General features: G+C 43.0%; 1 protein-coding gene across 1 annotated transcript in view; it reads left to right on the forward strand.

Moving 5' to 3' along the window:
- pacrg (PARK2 co-regulated) overlaps positions 1-12,122 on the forward strand; it is a 250,947-nt gene that overhangs the window by 132,946 nt on the left and 105,879 nt on the right. The window lies entirely within an intron of this gene.

Below are 12,122 nucleotides of genomic sequence, written 5' to 3' on the forward strand. Positions count from 1 at the left end.
CACAGCCTGTAGCGCTTCCTACTGGACGTAGTGTTGGTGACCACTGCGTTAGAATATTGTTGTTGATGTACTGAACACTGTACACATTAACAAGCCTCACGATGAGCACAAGACATTGAAAAGATGTTGAAAATAGTTATTGTTGGTTGAAAGGACGTTGAAAATTCCTTTTAAAGGTGCTCACTGGGCTACTTCTATGAAGTTTGATGCAACGGTACAGTCATCTTTTCATGAACCCCTATCGCTATCTCAATACTCAAAGGTCTGAATTGGAAATGTATGAATCACTCTCTATGCATTACTTAAGCCTATTACTTTGCAGTTTGTACTTTGACGTTTCAAGATCACTGTCATCTATTCAAGTCTTTCCTTTGTGCGCCATAGTTTTATTTGTGATTCATCAAAGTCTATCCATTATCTAATGTGTTTCCCACCTCCGGCTTGCTTTGTCACGCACATAATTCAATCATTCTGAACAAAAATGCAACGATCCACACGATAGAAGCTACATTAATCAAACGCATTGCACAGATTCTACAGAACACAAGGCACAAAAGACTTCAGTCTGTGGTTGACTGGTAACCTCTTTCCCACAACGCTCCCACACCATAACTCACTACTATTGGGCCCAACCCCCCATTCCAGCAGTAGCATCCCCTTCCCCCTCGCTCATCTCCCCAGCCGGCCACAACAGAGCCCAGTGTCCGCAGCTGGAGTCTCGACAGAGCGACGGTGGGTGGGATAGGGTAAGGGAAGGTGGGAGGGGGGACGTTTGGGTGTGGGGAGGGTACGCCAATGGCTCCATGAAAGGACATCTTGTGTCCCCCATGTGCAGCTGTTGGCTGCTGTGGTGGTGGTGGGCGAGAGGCGAGAGAGTGCCACCGCCAGTATTCTGTCTCTGGCTCCTCTCTCAGTGTCTCACCACACTGTCCCCTTTATCAGGGCTGCCAGCCCCCCTGCCACAAGTCTCCTCTTTGTGTGGTCCCCCCAGCTATCTAACACAGCAGAGCTCTGTTTCCATGTCCCTCTCTGCTCCCCCCCTCCCGGTCCCTGTCCATACACTTCAAAGGACAGAGCTTTGGGTTAGGGTTGGGGTTGAGGTAGGCTCTGGCATCTCCCTGGGCAGCCCCGTTGGGGTCTTTAGGTGTCCTTTGACTACCAGGTCACTCTATCTCACTCTTGGGAATGTGCATGGTCTTGACCTGTGGCTGTGAGAGTGGCCCGGATGCTATATAAAGAAGGAATTTATGCATGTCTCCATTCTCAGATACGCAATATATTTGGGCTTATGTTTGACTTTCTGCAAGCAGCCATTGCAGCTGACACTGTAATGCTTCAAAGGGAAGTTAACAATGATGAGTTATTATGGCGGAGATGATGCATTATAATACTTGATGCAGCACTTAGTTTTCTGAATCAGCTCTGTTGGTGTGTGTGTGTGTGTGTGTGTGTGTGTGTGTGTGTGTGTGTGTGTGTGTGTGTGTGTGTGTGTGTGTGTGTGTGTGTGTGTGTGTGTGTGTGTGTGTGTGATGACGGGGTTTAGGATAGTGCAGAAAATCACAGATGCAATTTGCACGGCTCTCTTGTTTGCTTGCTGTGATGAATCTCATCCCTAATGGGATGCAACAAACATTCCTTATGAGGGAGCAGCATAGTCCGTCATCCAGCAAATTCCTCTCTTTTCAGGAACAGCAGTTATTTACACAGCCTTCAGAAAGTATTGACACCCCTTAACTTTTTCAACACTTTGTTGTGTTACAGCCTGAATTTAAAATGGATTAAATTGAGATTGTTTTGTCACTGGCCTATGCACAATACCCCATCATGTCAATGTGGATTTTTTTTTCTTCAAAATGTTTAAAAGCTGAAATGTCTGGAGTCAGTAAGTGTTCAATCACTTTTATGGCAAGCCTAAATAAGTTCAGTAGTAAAAATGTGCTTAACAAGTCACATAATAAGTTTCATGGACTCACTACGTGTGCAATAATCATGTTTAACATGATCTCTGTACCCCACACATACAGATAAATGTAAGGTCCCTCAGTCGAGCAGTGAATTTCAAACACAGGTTCAACCACAAAGACCAGGGATTTTTTCCAATGCCTCCTAAAAGTAGACATTGAATATCCCTTTGAGAATGGTGAAGTTATTATTTACACTTTGGATGGTGTATCAATACACCAAGTCACTACAAAGATACAGGTGTCCTTCCTAACTCAGTTGTCGGAGAGGAAGGAAACCGCTCAGGGATTTCACCATGAGGTCAATGGGGACTTTAAAACAGTTACAGAGTTTAATGGCTGTGATAGAAGAACACTGAGGATGGATCAACAACTTTGTAGTTACTCCACAATACTAACCTAATTAACAGAGTGAAAAGAAGGAAGCCTGTACAGAATAAAAATATTCCAGGCACTAAAGTGGTACTACAAAAAATGTGTCAAAGCAATTCAATTTGTCCTGAATACAAAGTGTTATGTTTGGGGCAAATCCAATACAACACATTATTGAGTACCACTCTCAATATTTTCAAGCATAGTGGTGGCTGCATCATGTTATTGGCATGCTTGTATCGTTAAGGACTGGAGAGTTTTTTAGGATAAAAAAGAAACGGAATGGAGTTAAGCACAGGCAAAATCCTAAAGGAAAACCTGGTTCAGTCTGCTTTCCACCACCCCTGTGAGATGAATTCACCATTCAGCAGTACAATAACCTAAAACACAAGGCCAAATCTACACTGGAGTTGCTTACCAAGAAGACAGTGAATGTTCCTGATTGGCCGAGTTACAGTTTTGACTTAAATCTATGGCAAGACTTGAAAATGGTTGTCTAGCAATGATCAAAAACCAAGTGAGAGAGCTTTAAGAATTTTTAAAAGAATAATGGACAAATATTGCACAATCCAGGGAGTGCCATGCTCCCATAAAGACTCACAGCTTTAATTGCTGCCAAAGGTGTATCTAACATGTATTGACTCAGGGGTGTGAATACATAGGTCAAATTAAAGCAAGAGAGGGTATGCTAAACAACTTTTTTAGTACAGCTGTGCTGCGGTCATAGGTACGAGGCGAGTACCGTAGATCAGCACAGCAGCAATTGCTTTTATACAACGAGTTACCAATTAAATAAAAATCATTATTTTGATTAATGTATTCATAGGCTACTATTTCATCACTCAACGAAAATATAGGCCTAGTCCCGACTCCTGACACATGGTTGCTAGCCAAGCCGGCAGGCCGTTCATTCTGGTTAGGTTGCCAAAGACGCGGCCCAGTCATTAAGTATTTTTGTTCTATATCTATGGACACGACCCAGTCGTTCGTTCTAAATGTTTCTCTTATCCCATGCTTTCTAGCTAGCGAACTACGACTAACACAGTTCGGTCAAACAGTGAAGCTATAATAACAGCAAAGTACAGTGGTTGCTCCACTAAAAGTTTTGCAATTATGCTGCGGTACTTAGAGGTAATTTGTGGTTTAGTACGGTACCCTGCGTCACCACTTCATTGCTCCAGACCACCACAAGGGGGAGTTAGAGCACTGATTATGCTTTCGGGTCCTACTGTGTCTCTGACAATGAACGGGCGACATAAACCTAAATAGAAACTGATAATTGTGCACGACTTCAGTATTACTTACTAAAACTGTTGTTACACTAAGGTTTTTATTATTTTATTTTGGTCTTACTGTAATACTGTAGGCCACTCCTGACCGGTCACGTTATTCAGCGCCTGAGTGGTGCAACGGTCTAAGACACTGCTCGGCAGTGCAAGTCGTGTTGCTACAGATGCTGGATCAATACCCGTGCTGCCCCTCGACTGAGATGATTGTAGGTTTTTGGTTTCTCTGCCTCTAAATACATAAATATTTCTAAATAACAAAGTGGCTTTATTTACAAATTAGTAACAATGTCTCACCCCATGTTCAAAAATTGTATTTTTCCTCGCGCTGCAATGAACACGAGGGGAGACAGAGTGCTGGTTTCAAGCGCAGGGCGCAGCGGGTGTTTATTGCGAAGGACCACAGGAGGAGGCAGGTAGCTCGGTCCAGGGGCAGGCAGAAGGTCATACACAGGGGGTCCAAAAGTGCAACAGTACAGGCAGGGAAAAGGCTAGTAGCGTCGTCCGGACGGTCAGGCAATAGGTTGATAACAGGAAATCCGATAGGCTAAAGTACAGGCAGGGAATAGGCAAAAAGTGTCGTTAGTGAGGCAGGCAAAAACTAGCATACACGGAAGGATTAAATTACGGGAAAAACAGAGCTCCGAATAGAAGTGTGTCACAAACCAAACAATACCTCACAATGATGGGGTGCAAAGAACTAAACTAAATAGTGTGTGATAATGACATACAGGTGTGTGAACAGGTGATCAGAATTCAGGTGATTGGGATCTGGAGAGTGAGCTGCGTTCAGGGGATCTACGTGTTTGAGAGTGTGAGTTGGAAGTTACACGCCCATTTTACGTTATTTGAAAACGAAATCATCTCCAAAATGTAATTTTTTAAACAAAGCAATTATTGTTATTATTAATTTATAATTACATAAAAGCCTGTTGTATATTCTCACATATATATTATTAACCCTGTTATTAGCGGGACAATATATATTGGTCATATTGTTCATGGCTCCCGAGTGGCGCACAATGGGATTGCCTTACAGAGAACTCCAGCTGAAAAGCGAGCGAGGTTCAAGTCACGAGGGCAGCTGGCACCGGATGGGCCGCAGAGCCGCGCACAGAAGACCGACCTAGCCCATGGGGAAGGGAGGAGGAAGAAGGGGGAGGTGGGGTGGACCCCAACCCCGCCACACTGTCAACACTTTTAAGGAGCATTGCACTAATAATGGCGCTGACTTGGGAAATGTTCCTGCTGTTCTGTTCTTAGTGTCAGTCTGCACGTTTAAACTAAAACAATGTAACTAATAATGGCATCTTTATGCTTTTTAAGAAATACTCTTTCAAAATGCCGATGTTTATTTAGTTATGGATCCATAACGAATTACTATTGGAATAAATATCACTGAATTACAGAAATATCCTCCAATCCTCTATATGTCATTATTGGTGGAGAGTCACGTCATATTTTTCGATATACTGTAGGTCTACCATAGGCGACATGAGTCTCACTAGTGTTGAGTAATGTGCTGTTAAAAGTTGTGTAGGTCTTATTTATTTAAAGAGTATATTGAAGATAGAAGCAATTGGACTTGAAGCAATAGCCTACAACTATTTTAGTACCGTTTCGTGCTGCTCTGAGACAAGCATGGGGACTGGTCCTGATAAATCAACGAGCTTTTCATTTTCACTGAATCTCCATTTGGGTATTGGTTAGACTAGAATTACAAAATTAGGGTGTAGAAATGTTATGCTCTTAGTGTAACCTTTATTTAACTAGGCAAGTCAGTTAAGAACAAATTCTTAATTTACAAGGACAACCTCCTCTTTCCTCCCCGTCGGGGAATTGAACCCTGGTCTCCTGCGTGCCCGCACGACACAGGGATTCTTTAGTTAAATAGCCCAGTACTGTACTCCCAACCGTCACGTTGGACAGCGACATATTTTAGTTCCAACCTAACGGAAACCCAGCGGGTTTTTCATTTTTCTTGGAATATAAACACCATAATATTAATGAAATGAATTAAGCAAGTACTAGTCAAAAGTTTTTCTTAATTTTTTACTATTTTCTATATTGTAGAATAATAGTGAAGACATCACAACTATGAAATAACGCACATGGAATCAGTTGAGAACAAATTCTTATTTACAAGGACAGCCTATTCCTTCCTCCCCGTCGGGAATTGAACCCCGGTATCCCTCGTGCCTGCATTCTCTAGTACAGCCACTATTGAAGGCTATCAAATGCTTCTCAAAGATGCCCTCTGGTGGTCAAACTACAAAAATCGCTGAAACTGGAAACACTTATCTCCCTCACTAGCTTTAAGCACCAGCTGTCAGAGCAGCTCACAGATTACTGCACCTGTACATAGCCCATCTATAACTTATCCCAAACAACTACCTCTTCCCCTACTGTATTTATTTATTTTGCTCCTTTGCACCCCATTATTTCGATTTCTACTTTGCACATTCTTCCACTGCAAATCTACCATTCCAGTGTTTTACTTGCTATATTGTATTTACTTCGCCACCATGGCCTTTTTTTGCCTTTACCTCCCTTATCTCACCTCATTTGCTCACATTGTATGTAGACGTATTTTTCTACTGTATTATTGACTGTCTGTTTGTTTTACTCCATGTGTAACTCTGTGTTGTTGAATGTGTCGAACTGCTTTGCTTTATCTTGGCCAGGTCGCAATTGTAAATGAGAACTTGTTCTCAACTTGCCTACCTGGTTAAATAAAGGTGAAATAAAAATCAAATAAAAACTAAAAACTAGCACTTACTAGTGGTTGACACTTAAACAACGTGCCATAGAATTCTGCGTCACCATGCATGCTGCGCCGCAGTAAGCTGCAACTTTTAAAGGACAAACCACTGTAGCTGCATTTGCATTTGTTAAGGCTGTTTTGGATACATCCATAGCAATAAGCCAATGATGTGCGATTTCGCCTGGCATAGAAAATGTGCTCTCTCGTCAGGAAACTGTTCAGAGGAGCTAGGCAACTACACAGCTAACGCAGCTGGTAAGACAGCAAACTTTCAGCATTTCATGTCGTTTGACCTCTTTTTTTATTGACATTCCTTTGTATATATCCATACAAATGATGCTGATTCATGATTTCGACTGGCTGAGAAAAGATGTCTGTCTCATTCTGACACGGCGATTCATTCTCAATAGGACAGTAGAAATCGAATTTAAATATTGAATTACAACAATTTTACAAACCCCTGTTGTTGCAAACCAAATGGTAGGCTAGAAGCAAGGAGAAATATTGTCTAGATGCTTTTTACAGTGGAGATCAAGTTAATGAATTGCCTGGCTGGGCTGATGGGACACTGGATGTGCAGGGATTTCTCAGATTGAACAGAAACAAGATGGCCATTTTTGTGTCATAGGCTTACCCGTGCTAAACAGGTTTTTTAGTGTGGCTTTGAACGCCTCTCAACCAATCACAATGCTTGTTTTGACCAACCCGTGGTAGAACAAATATTTATTTATTTAATTCTGTATTAAAATTTCTAAAAACATGTTTTCACTTTATCATAATGGGGTATTGTGTGTAGATGGGCAGTTAAAAAAATGGTGTATCCATTTTGAATTCAGGCTGTAACACAACAAAATGTGGAATAAGTCAAGGGGTATGGATACTTTCTGAAATCACTGTAGAGTTCTTTCAAGAGAGAGAGTTAGAAATATAATTACTAGAATGGGCATCCCTATTCAGGTCAATAAGTCCATGATGGGTGGATTTTATACCTATGGTCGGAGAACTCCGTTAGCTATTTACAAACTTCTATCTACACTGAACAAAAATATAAACTCAATATGTAAAGTGTTGGTCCCATGTTTCATGAGCTGAAATGAAAGATCCCAGAAATGTTCCATACGCACAAAAATCTTATTTCTCTCAAATGTTGAGCACAAATTTGTTTAAAATTTTGTCACACAACACAATGCCATAGATGTCTCGAAGTTTTAAGGGAGCATGCAATTGGAATGCTGACTGCAGGAATGTCCACCAGAACTGTTGACAGAGAATGTAATTTTAATTTCTCTACCATAAGCCGCCTCCAACTTCACTTTAGAGAATTTGGCAGTACGTCCAACTGGCCTCACAACCGAAGACCACAAATATGGCGTTGTGAGGGCGAGCGGTTTGCTGATCACCGTTGACCGTTCACCGTCACCGTTGTGAACAGAGTGCCCCATGGTGGCGGTGGGGTTATGGTATAGGCAGGCATAAGCCATGGATAATGAACACAATTGCATTTTTTTCTATGGCAATTTGAATGCACAGAAATACTGTGATGAGATCCTGAGGCCCATTGTGTTGCCCATTTTTTTTTAAAGATATCTGTATTCCCAGTCATGTGAAATCCATAGATTAGGGCCTAATCAATTTTTTATTTATTTCCTCATATGAACTGTAACTCAGTAAAATCTTTGAAACTGTTGCATGTTGCGTTTATATTTTTGTTCAGTATAGTTGAAGAGATTTGACTTCTTCGGTCTAACTTTGATGAAGTGATCAGGTGATGAGGTCAAGGGCCAATCACAGGTGGGAACCCTGCCATAGCTCCTCCCTCCGACACGTCATTTAGTGCAGGTGTGGGAAGCTTTACACAGATTCTCCAGGCACCTCGACCTATCAGCCACACCGATGTCAGAAATAGCAGCACCAACACTTCCTGTCACTGATAAGCGAGCCAAACTAAGTGAGCCTCCATAGATTCTTCTTCAGCAGCTACACCAGGCATTTTACAATTTATATCCATCCCAACCCACTGGGCACAGATGTCAGTTCAAAGTCTAGTTTTGAATTACAGTGCATTCGGAAAGTATTCAGACCCCTTGACTTTTTTCCACATTTTGTTTCCTTACAACCTTATTCTCAAATGGATTAAATAGTTTTTTTCCCTCGTCAATCTACACACAATACCCCATAATGACAAAGCAAAAACAAATTTTAATAATTTTTTGCATATGTTTAAAAAAAAAAAAAACTGAAATATGACTTTTACATAAGTATTCAGACCCTTTACTCAGTACTTTGTTGAAGCACCTTTGGCAGCGATTACAGCCTCGGTTCTTCTTCGGTATGACGCAACAAGCTTGGCACACCTGTATTTGGGGAGTTTCTCCCATTCTTCTCTGCAGATCCTCAAGCTCTGTCAGGTTGGATGGGGAGCGTCGCTGCACAGCTATTTTCAGGTCTCTCCAGAGATGTTCGATCGGGTTCGGGCTCTGGCTGGGCCACTCAAGGACATTCATAAACTTATCCCGAAGCCACTCCTCGTCGTTGTCCTGTTGTTGTTGTCCTGTTGGAAGGAGAACCTTCGTCCCAGTCTGGTTTCATCAGAACAGATAATCTTGTTTCTCATGATTGAAAGTCCTTTCGGTGCCTTTTGGCAAACTCCAAGTCATGTGCCTTTTACTGAGGAGTGGCTTCCCTCTGGCCACTCTACCATAAAGTCCTGATAGGTGGAGTGCTGCAGAGATGGTTGTCCTTCTGGAAGGTTCTCCATCTCCACAGAGGAACTCTGGAGCTCTGTCAGTGACCATCGGGTTCTTGGTCACCTCCGTGACCATGGCCCTTCTCCCCCGATTGCTCAGTTTGGTCGGGCAGCCAGCTCTTGGAAGAGTCTTGGTGGTTCCCAACTTCTTCCATTTAAGAATGATGGAGGCCACTGTGTTCTTGGGGACCTTGAATACAGCAGAAATGATTTGGTACCCTTCCCCAGATTTGTGCCTCGACACAATCCTGTCTCAGAGCTCTACGGACAATTCCTTCGACCTTTGCTAGATGCAAATGTTATCCAAATGTCATTGGATTTAGGTGAAAAAATATGAAATCCCCTGATGTTGATGACTTTTTGCAAATTCAATCCGTTTTCCACATCGATTCAACGTCATCACGTAGTTTTTTGGGGTGATTCTACCTTGATTCAACCATCTTTTGCCCAGTGGAAATCTGTATTCACAAAACGTCTCAGAGTAGGAGTGCTGATCTAGGATCAGGTTGTTCTGTCCATATGATCTTATTCATTATGATTCAAAACGCCAGACAACAGATGCTATCATGCTAACGATGGATCAACAACAGCGAAATTGCATCTTGGTGCTCAATCCTGGCAAAGTTTCTTGTGGGCTAGGCTGTGTGTTTTTCACTCAGCTGTTATGACTATTTTCTCCTCTTATCGCCGAGGTGTGGGTCCCTCGTCCCCCATTTGTCACTGACACCCTCCCTGTGATCTAGTTAATTTGCCCTCCTTTATCTTCCGCTGTGGAATGTGGCCAGCGACGATAACACCCCCGACAAGCCTCAGACACAAGCACACACGCACGCTCACACAAGCACGCACGCACGCACGCACACACACACACACACCCACCCACTTTATATTTTCTGCGTCCCAACCCCCCTTCCTCTCTTTCTTTGTCTACCTGTCTGGCTCTCTGTCTTCTCCCAGCCAGCCAGCCGGCCAGGCAGGCTGAGGGCGATGGTGGTTTTTGCCGGGCGGGCGGCGACTCAGTCTCCGGGGTGGGCAGCCCAAGCCTGGGAGGCTCTGATGGCTCTGTTACACCACCACTCTGAGATGTAGCAGTTAAGAGCTGACCCCCGTGACCCGCCTCCTGTCCGCAGCAGCAGCCAGGGGACAGGTTCAGCTGAACGGGGGTATGTGTGTATGTGGGGGTGAGTGGGTGTGTTCCAACAGATGGTGTGGAGCTAGATGCACATGCGTATGTAAGTGTGAGTATTGTGCGCAGAATAACCGATGCATTTACGAACGCGCAACACCTGTTGAATATGAACGGTGAACGTAAACGTCGGCCAAAAAAATCCTTTCATTGTTGCCAGCAGCACAATTACAGTCACTAACACTCTAGATAACATGAGAAAAGCCTAACCAACTCTGCTGGGGTGCGTAAAATAGTCAGAGTGAGGTGTTCTCTTATCTGTGTCTGGAAGTAGCTAGCAAGCTAGTCAAGTTGAACCAGTTAGCTTGCGTGTTTGACTGCCGTTGTGAGGTCAGAACGCTTGCATCAACCGTTTGTCCTTGGTCAGAGCGTCCAAGTTCTCAACTCTCTGAAATTTTTACGAACAGACAATCTGATAACACTCTGAATTTACGAACGACCCAGAGCACACTCTGACACTGGAGGCAATTTACGAATGAATCCGTACCCTCTTAAACTTGCTACAGTTACCATCCGCTGTGGGTCTCATTAGGTAAAATGCAACATTCATGAACATGACATAACCATCCCTTGAATCTTCAGCCTTGTTACGCTCTATCGCCCTGAACGGGTTAGCTGAGATATAGTGTATCATGTTACAGTACTACCCACTTTGGGTTTCATTAGGAGAGGGGCAGTGACCTTTGGATTTAGAGATTTTTTACCTTTTATGAACAGCTGTAACTGACATTTCTGCAATCTAGAGCCCAGAATATTCAATTTAGGTGCGGTCCCTAGCCTTAAATTATAACAAATAAAGTAAATAAATAATAAACAATTTTTTTTTTACGTAGTGGTGCAGCCAGTCCAAAGGTGACACAGTGCACCCTCTTACATTCTTTGGGGAGAATCCTGTGGTCTATTGTACTTCAAACAATGTGTATGCAGGTTGCTTGGGATTCAAACCTTCTCAAACAGCCTAATTCATACTCTTAAAGGAGGTGCCCCCACAATAATGTGATTTGTACCGCATACAAGTTAAAGTATTGCATTCTTCACACACCACTCTAATCCCATTCCACTACCTTTTCAAACTTTTTTATTACATGAAAGCAAGCTTTGCTTTTATACTTACAAGACCATCATGCTTGATTGAGAAATATGTTTTGTCTTGTAGTAATGTGGTGCCTGACTGTATTTCCTAATTTATTTTGGAATACATGTCAGAGCTGCCCCGGTCAACTGTAAGTGTTGTTATTGTGAAGTGGAAAATCTAGGCGCAACTACGGCTCCACCGCGAAGTGGTAGGCCACACAAGCACACAGAACGGGACCGCCGAGTGCTGAAGCGCGTAGTGTGTAAAAATCATCTGTCCTCGGTTACAACAGTCACTCACTCTAATTGCTTCTGGAAGCAACTTCATCACAATAAGTGTTTGTCGAGAGCTTCATGAAATGGATTTCCATAGCCGAGCAGCCACACACAAGCCTAAGATCACCATCAATTCCAAGTGTCGGCTGGAGTGGTGTCAAGTTCACCGCCATTGGACTCTGTAGCCGTGGAAATGCGTTCTCTGGAGTGATGAATCACGCTTCACAATCTGGCAGTCCGATGGACGAATCTGGCCAGGAGAACGCTACCTGTCCGAATGCATAGTGCCAACTGTAAAGTTTGGTGGAGGAGAAATAATGGTCTGGTGCTGTTTTTAATGGTTCAGGCTAAGTCCCTTAGTTCCAGTGAAGGGAAATCTTAACACTACAGCATACAATGACATTCTAGAGTAATCTGTTCTTCCAACTTTGTGGCAACAGTTTGGGGAAGGCCCTTT

The sequence above is a fragment of the Salvelinus namaycush genome, chromosome 28 (genome assembly GCF_016432855.1).
Source record: "Salvelinus namaycush isolate Seneca chromosome 28, SaNama_1.0, whole genome shotgun sequence".
NCBI classification, from domain to species: domain Eukaryota; kingdom Metazoa; phylum Chordata; class Actinopteri; order Salmoniformes; family Salmonidae; genus Salvelinus; species Salvelinus namaycush.